Source organism: Platalea leucorodia (genome assembly GCF_965183815.1).
Source record: "Platalea leucorodia genome assembly, chromosome: 2".
NCBI classification, from domain to species: Eukaryota; Metazoa; Chordata; class Aves; order Pelecaniformes; family Threskiornithidae; genus Platalea; species Platalea leucorodia.
The window spans coordinates 46838202-46857849 of record NC_138824.1 but is presented as its reverse complement, the minus strand read 5'-3'; positions in this window follow the sequence as shown (position 1 = coordinate 46857849).

Below are 19648 nucleotides of genomic sequence, written 5' to 3'. Positions count from 1 at the left end.
TCTTCTTACTTTCCTTTTATTTTGAACTATGCTACATCTACATTTTACTGCTCTTTATCAAGAGGAAAACCAGAAGTACATAAATGACAGTCAGGAAGATAAAGCTGCGCTATTAATCCAAAGTTAAAAGTCAGATCTGCAGCAGGGTTAAAAAAAAAAAAAAAAAAACGCATAGAAAATGCAAAGACAGTGGCTGGTGAACCTAGAGAGACAAAATGTCTTTCTTTAGCTAGACATGGAAGCACATAAAAGTCTCTTTAACACCACATTCCTGAGTGACTGTGCCGAGCTCCATAGTCAGACTAAATGAAATGGCAAGTGCTCATCCATTACATTTGACAAGGATGCTGCTGTTATTAAAAAAATCATGTTTCTTTTGTGTGTCATACTATTCCAAAGAAAACCATGACAGTACACCAATGGTTCATGAGACATCATGATGATATGGCTTTTAAAACTGTGGGACTTATATTGTTTTGCTTAATGTGATTGGAACGAGCAACAACCTGATTCTGTTTTTCTCAAACCATGGATAACAGTTTTAGTTGCTTTAAATAAATAAGTGGATCAAATTAGCTACATACATAACGAAGAAAATTCTCAGGAAAGCCAATACAATATGCTATCCTATAGTCAGCAGCAACTCAAGTAATCTAGGGCAAGAGAGAGAATATTTATACTGGGAGCCAGTTAACACATTTGTCACTTAACTCTCCAGCCCAGCAGGGCTTCAAATACAGCCAGCAATTAAAGATAGTTAGGCAAGCAAAGGTTACATAGAGACAAATGAGGCCATAAAGGGGCCCTGCTTGACAAAAATTTTGAGAATTACAGATTTCTTTTGTGTGTGTTCTTCTGCTCTTCTTCCACAGGAGATGTATTTCATAGATATTTCACAGTGCTAACTTAGCGGTATATGCTTTCCTAGGGCAGTCTGAAAGAGAGATAGTAAATTAGTGATGTAGAGATTGGTACAATTTAATGGCCTGATTTCACAAAGGTCCAAGGATGTGGTCATCTTTTTCCCTATCAGCCTATATTTTTGCCTGATTTTTACAAAGCTAATTAAGTGCTGTCAAGTATTTCAGCTTGTAAGAAAACCTTTGGTGCTATGGCTGTGGCTATCTGTCTTTGATACAAACATCTTAAAAGCAGCATGGGAATGTGTTTCACTTTCAGAATACCCTATGTTCATATGGCTACCACAAGGGTCAAGAGTCCATCTGTGTGTGCCCTTGCCCTGAGCATGCTACCATGCAGTGAATGCTTATGCCCAGAGGCTATATCTATATCAGATCATAAAATAGCCAGGAACAGTGTTCAGGTCAAGTGGCACAGTAATTTCCTTTGTCTGTGCTCTTCTGAAGGCTTATTGTAGAAGAAGGTGTAAACTGCGATGTGTAAATCCAGCCACTGGATGTGTCTATTTGCAAGTTTGAAAATAAAACATCTACTGAGAAAAGGGGGAAGGAAGTCCTAGAAATCATACGTGACCCAGTATCTCAGTTTCCGTTTAGATCAATAGTTAGTCAAATTCTCAGAGAACTTTCTGATATATGTACCTTACCATATTTTACCTGTAACCATGATTTTGTATTTGGGAAGTAGCCATAGGATAACAGGATCACAGGATAATTCAGGTGGGAAGGGACCTCGGCAGGTCTCTAGTCCAAGCTGCTGCTCAATGCAGGGGTATCTCTGAGGTCAGATCAGATTGCTCAGGGCTGCGCACACTGGGGTTTGAAAACCTGACAGAGGTCGCACAGCCTTTCTGGGCAACCTGCTCCACTGCTTGACTGGAGTTTGTTTGACTGACTTGTTTTTTGGTTTTGTGGTTGGTTTTTTTTTTTTTTTGCTTTGTACCATTTGGTAGCTTTTCCATTCCAATGTACAACTGTTGTCTGTTTTTCTCTGGCCATGCACCTCTTTAAAAAGCCTGGCACTGTCTCCTGATGACTGCCCTGTAGCAGGGGGCTTCTGTTAGGTCTCCCCAAAGCCATCTCCTCTCCAGGCTGAACAAGCCCATGATCCTTGGCCTCTTCTCAAAGGGCAAGTGTGCCAGCCCCCCTGAGCATCCTGGTGGCACTCCATTGGACCATTCTCAAGATCTGTACAATTTTATCTTCTGCACATGTGGCTGAGAACAGAATTTTGGTGGGAACACTCCTTTTTTAAAGTTATTTAATTCGGTATGTATTTGAAATACAGTTCTGTGATCCAGTATCTACAAGAGTTCTCACTTAAACCTGACATCACACTGCAGAGCTTTCAGATGTTTCTCCTTAGACTTTCACATCACAAATGAGCATGTCCCCTATGGGACTCCTTATTGTATTCCCTCACTCCCTTGGAACTTTCACCTCTCTCCTCTCTCTGTCCTTCTCTTTCTCATTCCTTCCTTTTCTCCATACCCCATCTTCCTTTACACGTAAAAAAAAAAAAAATCCAAATACACTTTTTTAATACTTTTGGTGAAAGCACTTTCAAACTCACAAAGCTGTAAAGTTGCAGCACATCCAAAAGGAAAAGCCACTTAGGTCTAACCTTGTTTTCTCTGGTGGGTCTAGGCTTGTTTGAAAGAATAATAATAGTAATAATAGCTGTAGTGCATTTTGAAGCAAGACCTGGCAATCTGTGAGACAACTTGAAATTAAAAATACAAAACAAAACAGAACAAAACAAAACCAAACAACCACAGTAATTTCTGACAGTTACAAAATATTTATTTTCTGTGACTGTTTTCAAATTGTTATCCTTGCAGTTAGTTAACATTTTACAAGAATAATTACCTTAAGCTGACAGGCTAAAGCAATTTCTAACATATCTTAAGTTCATTATTAGAATTCAGAAGATTTCAAAGACCTGTTAAAACCATAAATATTATATTTCTTATGAAAGTACTGTTTAAAAATACTCAGTGTTATTACAAAGTATATACTAACTGGCAGCTGGCTGCCCTCTGCTTTGGATAGGGAGTTCTAATTCAGCTTTAGGCAGGGCAGATGATACATTCTGGAATTGGCATGCCAATTTTTTATTTTAGTCCTTATTAAAATGATTTCTAAGCCAGTCAACAAAGCAGAGAATGAATCAAAGCACTTATTGTGCCATTAAGTCTCTGTGCATTGAGAATACTGCTCCTCAGGGCTGAAATCTTTCCTTCTGCTCTCTGGACTCCTACAAGAAAAGTGATATATGAAAAAATACTTCTACTATGCACAGCCAAATCTTTAGGTCAGAAAAGAAAAGCATCCCTACAAGCATGATGGTCCAGCTAAATGGCCAGAAACAGTGTCAGGAGAAGAGGCTACATTTCTCATTCTTGTTCCCAGTTTACTCAGTGCCTGGATAAAATTAAACACAGCAAAAGTCCTGGTAGCTGGTGCCAAAGCCCATTGAGTTGTTGCGTAAAAAGCATCATCATAAAACTATGGGCTGTCCTTTTAAAGAAAGTGGCAGCAAAGCCTGAGTGTGTGTTATACATGCCCAGAATACATTAGTTTTATCAGGCCTATCAGGGAAGATAGGCAAAGGAATATTCACTTTCCAGACTGCAACTCAGTTAGGCTCAGATGCTCAGCTCTGTTAAAAACAGAGTAAACTTGGGTGTAGTTGGAAACATGAAAGTCACAGCGAATTTTCTAAGGTATTTGAGTATTTCAAGTTATGTGATACCTGAGTGTAGTCTTATTTGTATGCATATCATTTCAGCTTCAACTCTCCATTACCTACATAATTCCTGAGATGTGCTCTAGCTCATATTGTAACCACACCAGGTTTTTTCCTCTTTTTTCTTGCTTCATTTCTATTTATGGCAGATACCCACAAAATAAGGATACAAATGGTCACACAGCACTAGGAAAACAGCTCCTATCTGACCTGACCTCCCAAAGTCAGGACTTCTTTTCAAAGTAGTAATTTCAAAGGAGCAAGATAACTGCGGATGAACTGACCTTGTTTAAATATCTTGGACAAACCAGAATCACTTGTGCTGCATGCCAAAACCCATGCCAAAAGTGGTTCTATCTTAGGTTTGCGAAATCTTTTCTTATGAAATCTTAATCTAACACAGCACATTTCTGCAAAGGATTTTGGTTTCAAGTACAGCTTTCTAATAAAAATCACCTTCCTGAGAAATGCCTAACTGCTTCTACCCACGAGCAGGACATGAGTCTCTTTAGAGTTAGATTATGACACACCAGTTAGCTATACCTTCTTGGGAAACACAGCAGACAGAAAAGCAATTCAAAATGGGTTTCATCAAGCCCCAAATTTGTCTGTTTTGCACTGTTTTATGAGGGGTCGATAGCCAGCAAACTTTGCTCCTTTGGTGCAATAACAGCAAGGTGCATGGCAGGCTAAAGCATAAAAACTTCATGCGGTTTGCCTCAGGATTGTCCTGGCAAATTCCTATCAATTCTTCTTTAAAGCCTTGAAAGAAAGTTGGATAAAAATGTCATTGTTTTGTTCTCCAGTCATGACATGGTCTTGACTCTTATTAGACAACTAATCCCTTACAGAAGTCTAGTCCTCTCTTAGTGGTCCCTTGGAAGTGAGACTAGCATGAGCAGAAAAAAGAGAGCATTATACTTTAGCATCTTAAAAGCAATGATATTAAGAGAAACAAATCAAAAAACCTCAAATTTAGAATGATTTATTATTATTATTATTATATTGTCTCTCCTGCAACAAATTACAGCTTGTCACAAAAATTGCTCCAAATGCTGCTGTGGTCTGGTTTTAGGTTATTGCTATCTTTTGAGGGTTGCTTATTCAAAAGAGTAAGAAGTGTTACATAATTAAAAACACTAGGGTACTCAGCATTTTACACTGATGAGGGACATTTTGGATCAGATTACAAGCTGTTCATTTGTTTGTTTGTTTGTCTCATTGTTGTTCTTTGGCTAAGACAGCATCACTTGTTTATATGCCTTGAAATGAGATAGTCAGTATATCGCAACTAAGGACTTAGCCCTGCACAATGTCCTTAGTCAGGGAAAGTTCAGACAGAAATCCACTGGAGCATTTGTTTAACTGTTTTACTGGGTCTGGAAAAGAGTGATCAGCATATTGGAAGATCAAGTCCACCTGTGTGGTACTTTGATGAGAGAAAAAACTTGTATGAAACCTCTGAAGTTATCATGTACATTACACATTTGGAACAAGCAAGCATTCAGGATTTGTTATGGGAAGATAAAGGCAGTACTTTCTCTCCTGTATTACTGGAGAGAGAGAAGAAGAAATCATAAAGGTTAATCATGGGGAAAGAAGAATTGTCTGAGATCCCAAAGAACCCAAGTCACTTTTGAAAGACAAAGAATGCAGCACATGACATCACCAGCACTTCATTAAGAACACGTTCTAACATGCCCTTCTTGCCTCAGAAATTATTCGTGTACCTAATTATTTTGGGCTCATAATTTTTTTGCTGTTTTCTGCATTTCAGCCACAGCCAAGGCAAAAAAAAAAAAGCTTAGTACAAAAAGAAGGCAAAATTGAATCAAATATGTTTACAGATTCAGAAGTGGAAAGAAAGAAAAATGCTGACAGTCTTGCATAATAAATGAACATATAAAATTTTATACTTAAAAGACCATCAGTAATACGGAGGATAATCAAGTGCCCTAGACTTATTTAGGCTGGTATTGTCCACTTTTAGCATGATTTTGACAGTAAAAAGGTAAGGGAATGCTGGCATTATTGTTGGTGGTAGAAAAGGTTTCCATGAATGTATTAGGTAAAAAGCAGTGTGATCTCAGTGGGCACAGAAAAAATCTAGCAAATCTTCCAAACTCACCACTTGTCACTATATGACTTTTCCTCTGACAGCAAATTGATTACTGCTGCACAGACCCTGCACCATGTGTCAAAAAGAACCTATTAAGGTCAAGATGATGGGATAAATATATGGGATAAATATGCCAAGGTGATGGCATAAATATATTTTACCAGGATCAGTATAATTTCCACCTATTCTACTCTGTCCACACATCTGCATATATTAAGAGATTAATCCTAATTCTAGTTCAGACAGTAATTTCATACTGCTGAATCACCTAAAATAGCTTTTCATTTTCTACCCTCTCTGTAGGGCAGAAGTCTTTCATTGAAGCCTTATTCTCAGGGCACAGGAAAACTGCACAACCATATATGATGAGATTGCATCATGTCATTTAGGCTCCTCCTTAACTGCCTCCAAACATTGCAAGCATGAAATCCAGGCTATTCTCTGCATCTCCACCTGTTCCATCTGAATGTCAGGAGACACTTTTTTACTGTGTGGGTGACTGAGCACTGGCACAGGTTGATCAAGGAGGTTGTGGAGTTTCCATCCTTGGAGATACTAAAAAGCTGTCTGGACATGGTCCTGGACAACTGGCTGTAGGTGGCCCTGCTTAGCAGGGGGATGGACCAGATGACCTCCAGAGGTCCCTTCCAACTTCAGCCTTTCTGCGATTCTGCGATTCTGTGATTGTGTGATCTCCAATGCCAAAAAAATGAAGCCTTATGAGGTAACACTTTCAAAGGAAGGATGAAAAGGAACTGGGTAAATATAAAAAAAAGCTGGGACAGAATAGGGAATTAGCATAAGTTCAAATATTTAGCATGAAAAGATATCTCAAGTTACATCTTATTGTAGCACTTCAGTGCATCCTATTCAACATACATTTTGCTACATGAGCCTGCTAAAATTCAGTTATTTGCATTTGCTATTTCTGGTAATTGAGAGTGAGGGAAGACACAGCAGAACACAGACCACTTGGACTCCTGCATGATAATCCAGAACAAAACTTACATAAAGCACGAAACACCTCCCACATTTATGTTACACTTCTATCTTTGTGATTTGATCCCTATTAAACAGCCTGGAAACCTTACCAAAGCCACCAAGAGCATCCGCACAAAGATATCTGAAAAGTGGCCACTCTAGGTCTCTGTAGCAGTGAGACTTACCTATTGATGTCAGACGCAGCAGCTGTTTCAGATTCCCTCTTCTCCTTAATAACTTCATTCTCTGGTAAAGCCAAATTCTCCTTCCTTCTGGGTTGATTAGTACTTCAGGTGAAAAAGAAAAGTCCAAAGAATTCTTCACCCTATAGCATATAATCCTCCTTTTTGGTCCACAGCTCTCAAGAAGGTTTTTTATTAAGGTATTTCTTCAGCTGCCTTTCAGACAGGATCTTCCCGTATTCAGTCCTGGATATCTGTGGGGATGTCTGAAGTCCCTATCTGCGTAATCAAAAATACCTTAGATACTTTTTTCAACTTCCTAGTTATTTCTTAAGTACTCATCTTCTGATACCACTCAAAGAAATCTTCCAAGCCTTCGTTCACACATCAGTTCAGGGGTCAGCTGTGTTTCATAATACTGGCATGAGTTTATCTCACTGGAGTTCACAGGAGTCCTTTGAGATGGAACCAGAAGATTTCTTTTATTCTCTTGGAAAGGAAATATCTTATTTGATCTGTAAAACACCTTTAAAGCAAAACCCTGTTCTGTTACTTTCCCAAATAACAGTTTAGTTGATTAGCAACTGAATCACACAGTTTGCTATGAATTCACTTAATGTTACTTTGGTTGGATATTTAAAACCACATTACAAAGATTTGTGATGTTTCTGTCAGGTCACATTCACCTCAGACTTGGGCACTAGCTAAGTACTTAATTAAGTGTTTTCATACAGAAAATCATGGGCAAACTTTGGAAAGCTTGGACAAACCAACGAATGTCCAAATGATTATTTAAAAGTCATTTGAACCTAATCAAGCTGTGTTTCATGATGACCTCATGGCATGAGTTTCTCTCAAATACTTCCTAGATTTGACTGTGCCAAAAATACATTAAAATAGTGATTTCTTAAAATATACTGACAGACACATATCTAATCCAGCAGTAAATGGTACCCTATAACCATTTAAAAACAAAGTTAACCAGATTTGATTGTTTTGATTTTGAAAAGCGTTTTAGTTCAACTCGGTGTTCTGAATGATGGCTCTAACTGTGTTTCCTATAATCTTGCTTCTTTTTTACAAAGTAAGTTATTTTGTAAAAGTATTGGGAACTATAATGAGCAATTGGCAATCAGTTATGCTAAAGTAAGACATTATAACACATTTACAAAAGATTTTATGGTAAACGTATGTCCTCTTTGCATTATAGTTGAACACAACAAAAAGAATGGTAGAAGAAAGAAATTAAGAGAAAGGAACAAGAAAAGAATACAGATAGAAAGAGAAAAAAGATCCACATAAATTAAAAAAAAAGGAATTTGGAAGGGCATGATTCAAATGTGTGGAATTACGTTAGGAATAAGGAGCTGATTAGTTGCATTAACAGCAAACTCCCATGACAGCTTTGTTGAAGTCGCTAACACCTTTGCATCAGTTTTTCCATCTTTAATAAGAATATTTATCAGCACAGAAGTAATGGTTAAAGTTAGATTATCTTTTGTGAGATGAAAATTAATGCCCAGAATCTTATACCTTCAAAAGGCTGTCCAATTATTAACTAGCTTATCTAATCAAAGGGTTTTAAAGCATAAAACATCATGACAAGACTCTTTTAATAGATCACAAACAGCCAATAAAAATGTTTTTTCCTCATATGTGTAGAAATAAATCATTTGTATAAAATAGAAATTGCCTGCTGTGCTTTTTATGAAAATAACAGTAGCACTTCAGACAATGAAGCCGAGGGTGGGACTACTAACAGTTATAAATACAACATTAACAACGTCATTGTATTTCCCTTGACTTCCACACTTGTATCTCTGGGGAAATAAAGGCCCTGTTACTTACTAACTTGAATTCCTGTCATTGTACTTTGAGAATCAGTTGCTTGAGATGAAAACCTACAACGTATGCCTAAGGTTATCATATTTGGGGTCATTCACAAGCACTGATGTACAGCTTTTTTTTGAGAAAAGCACAGAGAGAGAGAGACCTTTAATAAATCAAGATAAACAACAAACTACTATGTGATGGCAGAAATTGTAGTGGAAAAGTGAAAACTGTCCCACAGCTTTTTTTTTATTAAAAAATAACCACACTGCACTGTGATAATCATAATATTTTTTAAGTTTTCAGCCACTCCAAAGCAGTGACGTGTCAAGCTTTGCAAAAACACCAATTCATCGTTTTCTTCCTAGTATCTTTCCCTCCCTCCTGCCACTACACAGTTAAAGTGAACTGATGACAGCAAAACCTCAAGCAAAATGCTTATCCCCTACTCTAGCTAATACCAGTGGGTAATTACCTCTCAGCATTCACTAAAAATCTACCCTGGGTCAGACAGAGCCACTGCTAAACTTCTTCCATCAAGCTATAGCATTCCTTTCCCTCTGAAAACATCTATTTTTGTTTAGAAAGGACTGCATTAATGTCATTACATGTTAAATCACCTTATACACATACAGACCCTTCTTTGGTTGGTGTGGAATCCTGTTGCTCATGCAAATGGGTGACAGAGAGCCCTGGTGGAGCCAAGCATGCTGTGGGTAAGGAAGGGATGGACAATTCAGTTTGACAAAATAGTGTCACAAAAAGTCAGCCAGACTTCCAAGGTCCTGCAATCTCAATGCCCTCTCAAACACGGTCCTGTTCCTCCTCAAGACTGTTATTCAAAAGAAATTCTTGGAAACATAAATGAAGAAGTAGTCACACAGGGACAGAAGGACACAAGGGCAATGGTCCCAGGCTGCTCTGTGATGATTCTCCATAACCTATCTGTGCTCATGGATATTATATATATTCTATTTCAAGAAACTCTGAAGTTCTTAAGAGAAATAAGGCAGCACAGTATCAGCAGTCATTTATTTTGGGTTTAGATGTTACATATCTTGATGTCCAATTCTTTGCTTTTCCATTTGGTCAAAAAATTTATAGCTGTTCATTTAAAGGGGAATGGCCAAATGTTAGTTTAGTGGTTAGATGGTGGAATGGCAGCAGCAGTTTCTTATTGCAATGTTACTTAATCTGTATAGTTAAAACAAGTCAAGGAAGGGTCTTTCACGTTTAGCCCCTGGACTGAGGCCACATCTATTACAGTGAAAAAAGTAGGCTCAGGCTGTTCCCTAGCACAAAGGCTGAATGGCATGGGACAACCAACATCCATACAGTTAAACTCTCTGTTTTCAAGACAAAATAGCTATACTCTTAACTGCTTGTCAGGAATAGTTCTTGCCCCTGCTAACTCTGGAAGCATGCCCAGGTTATGTTTGGGAGGGTGATAGCTAGCCACTAGAGCTGTCCCATGGACTATAGCATACTATAGCAGCATGGACCTCCAAATTCCTGTGCCTGGGATGTTCCCTGGGAATGTCTAGTTTACTTATACAGGCATAGCCAGATGTTCTTGGGATGGTAAGAAGTGCTAACTTTCTGCCACATCTGAAACAGTCTCTGCAGTGAGAATATAGAAACAAAAAAAAGACTGAATTCTTCTATTTCCTTTCTTCTACCCTTCCTCCCTCATGTGCTGCAGAAAAGGAACAGATTCCAATCAGGTTCTTTTTTTTCTGCATACTGATATAGCAAGAACATATTTTAGAAGTAACCTTGTTTTCACAGAACTATCCTCAGAATAGAACAGTTGAACATGTTTTCCCTCATCTTCCTCCACCTAGGACTGAGAAGGATGTGTAAGCCTTCTGTTTTCTCAGTTTTCCTTCATCTGTCTGAGGACTTGCTTCAGGAAGGTGCTGAGCAGCCTAGAAGACACAAGGAGCTGCACCTGTGGGGTATGCATGTGAACAGATATCACTCTGTTGTTTCTCTAGGTGTCACTTTTTCAACATTGTAAGGAGTATCTATTATTTGGGGTTTCAATATTTTCCTTTGCCCAATTGGAGAACAGGCTTCTGTTTGTGTCTTCTTTATGCATGGCCCAGAAAAGAGGCTCTTGTTATGACTTGGGGCCATTGTTCCTCAGATCTGGCCAGACACCCATCTTTCCTAGACATTTCAGACTCAGATGCAAAACAAGGATTACATATGCATGCCTGTGCAGATGAGTATGCCAGCTGTCAGAGCATGTTGATAAGTCCAGAACTATGGATTCATTCTGGAAAAAATACAGGAGTCAATGACTATAAAAAGTGCACATCTATGGCTACAGATGAGTGAGAGTGAATGAGGTTATCGTGTTTCAAAGAGAAAATAAAAATATTGGGTGGAGCAGCAAGGGTAGGAACCTTTTAGAATGAGAAGTAAGGTTTATGAAGACATCAGAAAAGAGCTAGTTTGTGAAACAAGCCAAACCTAGGCCCAAATGTGCCATCTTGTACTGAGCATTGTGAAGCCCTGTTGTGGCCCTGTATTTTCCAATCCACCCATGATCGGGACATTTTGGAAATCTTGTAACATAATTTCATCTCCCAAAACTTGCAGCATCCATTGTGAACTTGGGAGAGGCTGAGCGATTACCCAAGCCAAACCTTTGGAATTTACTGTGTTTGTCCATCATTACAAGAAAAGCTTTTTCAATGCATGCCTTTGATGTCCTGTTGTTTTATGTTGTACTTCCAAACCCATTGCCCATTGTGTCAAATGCAGACAAATAGTAATGTGAATTTATTATATTGACAAAGCTCCAGTGGACGCTAACTCCAAGCCAACAGTGTATTTCAGTTGGAACCAAGTCTAGGTTTCAGGCCAGTTTTCTGGAGGCTGAACTCATTTTACCAGAAAGCACTTCAAGCACTGACTGTTGTTGTCAATTGTCTCTATTTTTTGGACTGGGCACCTAAGTTGCTGCTAGGCACAAAGGACAAAAAAGGGCTGAAACAATAAACATTGCAGGCTCCTAGCATATAGTCCCCCTACAGAATCTGCAGAACTCAGTCCTAGTAATCCTATCTGAAATGCTTTCATGCATATCTGGGAAAGGAAAGGGAAAGGGAAAGGGAAAGGGAAAGGGAAAGGGAAAAGGAAAGGGAAAGGGAAAGGGCAGGGGAAGGGGAAGGGGAAGGAGAAGGGGAAGGTTTTCATCTTCCAAAGACCAGTGGTATCATTCATAGTACCTCTTGGGAACAGACCCTCAAGTGTACTTTCAAATGCTTTGACATGATATAGGTAGCTATTGCTAGTCAAACCATGTCAGGGACTACTCTAACAACTTAAAAATACTGACAGCTGCAAAGTAATGCATGAGCTCACACTTTCATACTGCTTAGTTTTCTGATAACTTATGATGAAAGAGACATCTAATATTGCTCTAAGTTTCCTTTCTTGACAAGAGGAGAGATAGGTCCTTCAGATTTCATATGGCCCATATCTCATTCTGCATATGTTGATCTTTTCCCATTGAATCGAGGGGTTCTGGGAAAACTAAACTCTAAATACAAATGACTCAGTTAAGTTCGTACATTAGTTGGAAATAAACCAGTCCAAATTTTGCCGCTCATATTTATGAAACTACTTGCATGATAATTTAAAGTTCTCAGGTCAAAACTTGTCTTCAGTGTTATTTGCGCATGTCCAAAAAAGACAGCCTAGGCCACCAAATCCATTCATCTTATTTTTTGTCCAGTAATGATTTTTAGATTTTCAGATATTCTGAAGAGTTTAATTATTCTGATGCTCCATATAGACAATTTCTGTTTATCGGAGAACATTGCCTTTTATTTTTAAGTACAAAAAATGTTAGACTGTCAAAGTCTTTTCAATAATGTAGAGTATCCTGTGTCCTTTACTAATGACATATTTATTAAACTTGGATTTTGTCCAGAAAAATATACCACTGGGACTAATTTATTTCTTTTGGTATCACTGTTTTTAACTTTACGATAATTGAATTCACCAGAGATATTTACTATGAAGGACCCTGTCCTGTCCCTCCAGAAGTCCAATGGGAGTGCTATTATTGATTTCCAGAAGAGTAGGATTGGGTCCAAATTATCTGAATCAATGCCAAGAAAAAGTTTGTTTTAGTCTGAGGTTTTGGCTAGTTGCTTACACCAAAAATAGAGATAAAGGAAATGTTTCCTCTTTATCATGAATATTAACCCATTTGAATCAGTGTGTGTTACACTCTGACTGTGATTTTAGAAAAGGAAACTGTATGGAACGTGCAACAAGCCATTGTATAGAAAAAGTGGTCCAAATTTACTGGTAGCTTAAAAGGTGACTAAAGTTACACATGGAGAATTAGTTGGTTAGGAAACAGATGTTAAGGGGAATAAATGATAGAAGAGGCAATATGACATCATCTGCCCTTGAGTGGATGTAAAATTTACGTGACAAGACACAGAGAAAGATGAGGAATCCCAAGAAAGACAACAAACAGATGTAGGAAAAAGCTTCTCTTTTTAACTTACTTATCCTATACTAAACTTTCTTCCAGCTAAAACACAGACACTGGGCTTCATCTCTTCTAGTTTTAAACATCTAGAGCCTTGAAAATTAAATCTGAGCTAGTCACTATACTCTCACCAGACTCAAAGAAGAGAGAATAGTAGATTACCCAGAAGACAAATCCTCTGAGCAATCTTATGCCCTGATGTCCAGATGCAATTAATCACCTTCAGAGACAAGTGATTTCATTCATGCAAAGAAATCTTATAAAAGCTACTTCAGGTTTAGCATCTATCATGCAGATGCCTAGCTCAGAAATTACTCTCATGCAGAGTACAGCCTCCAGCACACTTTTTGTGGGTAAAAAAAGAGATCAGGAAAACCAGAACTCCATTTAGCCAGAATCCATCCACCATTGCCTAGTCATTGCTGGAGGTCTCATTTGCATCATACTCTTTGAGACACAACACAGTGCTCCACAGACATCCTATGGCCAACCTGCAGAGATTCATTAAGCTATCAAGATAGCTCTCTACCTAGCTTTATAAAGGGATGGGCTTTTTTTCTTCCCTGTTCCACAGCTGCCGATTCCCTTACAGTTCACACTGAAATGCTCCATTGTTTTGCCAGATGATCCTTTTCCATCAGCTGCTCATCTTCTCCACTCTCTGCTACAAGTGGATCCATCTCTGACTCTGAGAGCTCTCTCTGTTTACATTTGAGGTGAGTAGCTCACTAACTGCATGTCATTCCTCCCTGTGCAGAAGGCAGGTCCAAGGTCCACCGTAACCCTGTCTTCAAGGCTTCCCTGGAACTTGCAGGATATGTCTGTATTACCCTGTATAGGATTAGCTAGGGACCCAAGGATCAGCGGCATGGCACAACTTACTTGCACACATTTAAACCCTCTTCCCCTACCCCCACCCCATACACACCAAAACAAGGTGGCTGTGTCCAGATTTCTTACTGGAACAGTCTCTATCATGCATTATTCCCATAACACACCCAGACATTATCTAGGCCAGTGATAGCTGGCACAGACATAACCACACTGCTGTGTGGGGTTCTCTGAAGAGTGGTGAATTTAACCCATCCATCAGTTAATAAGAAATACATGGAATTATTATTTCCTGTTTGCCAAATCTTGCTCTTGCACAATAATGTTTAGATCCATAACTCTTCATGGTGCTTAACAGACTGACATGCTCTTGAAGCAAATCAGCTGCCAAGGGGGAGGCAATAAGTGGGACATGAAGCCCTCAGAAATTATGGTTGACTGACTTATATTCTTAAGAACGTGTGTATCACTCAGCCAGTGATACGTGGTAGGAAGCACTGATTACACATTTGCCGCTAAAATGAAAAAGTTAGGGAAGGAATCCATTTCTTTAGCTGTTCCCTCCTTTTTATTCCAGATGCAAGAAATATATATACCAGTTTCATGTTTCACCTATTGAGCCTGTTGGGGTTTAAAATGTTAAAAGGGGCAAAGGGGTTGCTTTAGCAACTGCAAAAGGAATGATGAGAAAGGGAGTGGACTGTATCTTTTTTTAACAGTGAGGGCAAGCACAGAGATACATCGGCAGGCTCATTGCTAGTCTGAAGTACAACAGTGTTAACAAGCCCCAACAGCCTTATATCATCAATAAGCAGCAGTAAATCTGCCCCTCTGTACTTATCCATCCATAAAAGGGGTTTAAATTTAGTAGGAATTAATTTTAACGTTGTTACCTTTGTACTGACAAGATACTTTTGGCAAATTAGATGTTACTACAAAAACTATCATCCAGCAGAGAAAATTACAATTGCATTCTTAGATGTTACAGAATCTTATCTTCTTTGCCCTAATTCTCATGGCTTTTTACTCTTTGCATCTGGACTTCTGGCATAACACAACTATGAAAGAAATGTGCATTTCAGTCAAGTGATTCAAAGGAAGGGTTGCATCAATCTAAATGCAGAGATCATGCCTGAGGGATGTAACTTGTATTTAACCAGGAAATTCCCACTAAAATAAAGTGTCTTGTTTGCAAGGGCATTCTGTGTCTAAAATAGAGGAAGGAGTGATCCTCATTCACGTCATTAGAGTAAGCAGGCAAGGCATCTGTAGCAAGAACATGGGCCAATGGGTTATCATTCTCTTGTATTTAATCTAAAAATACAACTTTGGTACTTTATTTTTAACATAACAGGAGCAAGTTCATTCTGCTGACAATGAGCAGAAACAAGGGAAATGGCTTAGATATAATGAAACCCACTTTGACATTTAACCCAAATTAGAATGACCCTTTTGGAAGCTGCAATATTTGCACTTGCTTTTCTTCATTATCATTTAATTTTCTTCCTCCAGTTCTAATCAGAAACATAAGTGATGAGGAACCAAGCGAAAGATAGTTATTGCACAATTTCAGTAAAAAAAAAAAAAAAAAAAAAAGTAGAAATGGCCATAGACTTAGTTTTCAGCAGGTTAAAGCTCCTTCCAAAAAATATCCAGAGCTGCATTTGCTAAGCCAAACTGCATATGCACTCCAGCTAACATGAGGTAATACAGTGCTGTGAATTTCTGTTCAGTTACTTTGCACATTTTACATGGTCCCATTCTAAAAGACAATTACATATGAATGTCAAACACACCAGAGAAGAGGGACATGGAGCACAGGAGTAAATTCGTGAACGATTTGATCTGCTGTGCTGATTAATGAACACAGGCAGACAAAGGTGTGGTAGAGTTGGGTTTGTAGGCCACCAGGAGACTGGCACGGTGGAGAATGAGAAATGAGCAATACAAAATGGGAATGGTGAGAGTGATGCAAGGCAGAAGAATCTTGAAAACCACAACATCTACTTCTCATTTTTCAAGATGCTGAATATTTATGAATTTTAAGGACATTCTCAGTATCTGCAGGTGAAAAACCCTGGAGAATTTATTCCCTGCTTACAAAGAGTCTTTAGCAAGATAGACTCATGCAGACTGCAGCTAAGTTTGGAACAAGTTTTCTAAGACTTTTGCACCTGTTTGTATAGTCTTTCTGGAGCATAAAGCTGAAATTTCAGCACAGAATTAAAGACACTATATTCTGCCCTCTTACTACAGAATCACAGCCCTTACTCAATTATGGTGAAAAGACTAAAAATATGTCCTTAAGAAGATACTGGCTTTATGAAGGACTCAGAGGAGGTATAAGCCTCTGCAAACAGAAAAGGAGCAAGATCAAGTTTCCAGGGGTAAAAAATGAAACAGCAGAAGAAAGGTCAGCAAATTTAATCTATGAAGGGTAGGTGAGAGGATAGCAGCAATGTTTGAATATCAGTTTTCACAGAACAGATATCTGGGTCATGCTGTCAGCTTGCGAATCTGTGAATATGGAGGTGTCTCTGGGCCTTGTAAGACATTCATGTCATATTCAGAAGCTTTGAAGCAGGAGATCTGGAGAAGAAACCAGAGCGTTGCTCCGAGAAGAAACAGTATTCTGTGGCTGTGGCTACCAGTAAAGTTCAAGTTCTTTTATGGAAAGATTTCAACAGATGAGGTCAAGGCTACAGAAAGTTCATGAGATATTACAGAAGTTGATATGCCAGAAGCAGGATTTCAATGCCTGGATGATAAAGCCAAAAAGATCCAGGAAAAGTGAAGAAAGCAGCTTTAGAGAACAGTTGACAAAGAAAAGGAGATAGAGCAGAACCTAGAAGACTACAGTTGTACCCATGCAAACTGGGAAAAATGAAGTTTGCACTGAGATAGTGCTGTAACAGGGACGCTTACTTGGAAAAAATGAATACCAGTAGGAGAAAGTCTCCAGCTTAAAAAAGTGGTGGGAGAAGTTGTAAGCAGTTCATTTTTAACTGATGTTGGGGACAATATGATTTTGCTGGCCTGGAAGCTTGAGAGAAAGATATACAGGTACTCTTCTCTAGCAAAGCAGAGAAACAAGGAAGAGTCATGAGGGGAGGTCACAGAAAAATGATACCTAAAGGTCAAGGATGGGGAGAGAGCTAAAAACAAGTTAGGGAGAACTTTTCCCTGGAGAAATCAAAATGTATTTTTGAGCAGGAAGTAGCTTTGGAGTGTTCCTCTTGAAACAAGAATGCTCCATTTCCTGGAGATAAAAAATAGATTGCTGTTAGGAGCAAAGAGGTCCACTTCAGAGAATGGTGGCTTGATCTGAGAACAAATACGTGACCAGGCTACTAGAGCATCTACAGAGGCTTATTGTAGACCTGTAGGCTCAGAAACAAGCAAGGTGATGTTCTGTTAATGGCTGCAAGTGGAATGGGTGTCACGCAGCACAGGTCTGTGCAAGCTCGGTACAAGAGTTCTGGGTTCCTCAGTACAAAAGAGGTACAGAGCTACTGGAGAGATTCCAGCAAACGGCCACAAAGATGATTACGGGATTGGTTCACCTCTCCTATGAGGACAGGTTGACAGAGCTGGGACTGTTTGTCCCAGCAAAGAGAAGGCTCAGAGGGGATCTTATTAATGTATTTAAATACCTGAAGGGAGGGTGCAAAGAAGTTGGAGCCAGGCTCTTTTCAGTGTTGTCCAGTGACAGGACAAGAGGCAATGGGCACAAAATGAAACACGGGAGGTGCTGTCTGAACATCAGGCAATACTTTTTTACTGTGAGGGTGAATGAGCACTGGCACAGTTTGCCCACAGATGTTGTGGAGTCTCCATCCTTGGAGATATTCAAAAGCTGTCTGGACACAGTTTTGGGCAACCAGCTGTAGGTGGCCCTGCTTGAGCAGCAGGGTGAACCAGATGACCTCCAGAAGTCCCTTCCAACCTCAACCATTATGTGATTCTGTAAGGAGTAGTGATGATAGTACCTGTGGCTACCAAACCTACTCAACTGAAGGACCAGAGACAGCAGAAGATGTCACACAAAACCACAGCATTTAGAAACCAAAATGGATTCCAGAAAAACAAAACTCCAATGCACGTGGGAGAAGAAAGGACGGCAAACAAAAAAAAAGAATTCATTGTGCAGCAACAGAGTGGTCTTTTATGGAGTATTTGGAGGTTGCAAGTCAATACCTATACGGGTTATGTTAAAGGATTACTTTAAAAGTGGCTGTGCACCTGAGCAAAAGAACCCACTTTGGCATTTAAGCCCAGATTCCCCAGTGTGTCAAAGTAGTGTAAAACACATCTGGAATGGAAGGAAAGGTTTTGAAGCCAGAATCATCTTGGTAATGTCAATAACAAAGTCAGATTTTGAGGCTTCTTCCAGAGGCCACCTTCTATAAACAAAACAGCATCGGAAGACAGAATTCCTGTTTTCCCTTGGCTAACAGCATATGATCCTCAAGCACTAAATATAGATGTATGTAAAACTGACATTCACAGTTTGAACCTTCACCATGTAAAGGGAGAAGTCATGTTACTCCATGACCATATTTTTTTAATTGGTGGAGGCTAGATTTTGCTGCAAAATGTACAAGATAACAATAACACATGCCTGTTTTCAACATATTAAGTACCGTATTTGATGAGGTCCTGAGAAGTCATGCATTTATAGTAACTACAGAATGTCTATGTAGAATATAAATCCTTCAGTAGTACCTTGAAAAATGTACTTAAAATAGCCATCTCAGCAAGCAGCTGCACTGATTTGAAAAAGTGTGGTTTCAGTTCCTTAGATCTGGGCCTTCCAAATACCTCCTACCAAAAATGTGGTGTCCAGTATGACTAGTAGTGTTAGCAGCTTCTTAAAAGTTATCAGCCAGCTTCATCTTTGCTGACCTGCAGAAGAGAGTGCTCTGACCTTCTCTGCATTGAGAGCTGATGAGCTACCCACCTATTTCCATGGCCAACATCCAAAACTGAGAAAATGGCCAAGCACTGTTTTTCAGCCACAATCCAACATTTGTTTGAAATAAAAGTGAAGAGCTTCTTCAAAGGTCTGATCAGCAAGGACCTATTTGCTCATAAGACATCTTTTTATGTCTTATAAGAGAAAAAATTAGAGCCCAAGGACGTGATGCAAATTTGTAGAAAGCCTTTTCTAGGTCTCTATGAGCATTTGAATAGCTTCCAGTCATGCACATAAACAGTACTCCTACCTCTTGGGGTACATGGCATCTAAACACTATATCTTGCTTATTTCCCTGGGTGAATAATTACTGCATTCTGTCAGTGCAGTTTGGTGAAAGTCATAGAATCATTTAGGTCGGAAAAAAACTCTTAAGATCATTGAGTCCCCTCAAGGGAACAACTCTCGCCTTAGAAATGGAAGCGTCTCCCTCTCCAACCCGAGCAGACGATCCCAGGGATTATTTTAGTTGTTAGGAAGTGCAGCCACGTTACTGCACAGAAGGAGCCCCCGTGCCTCATGGCAAGAACTGGCTTTCATCA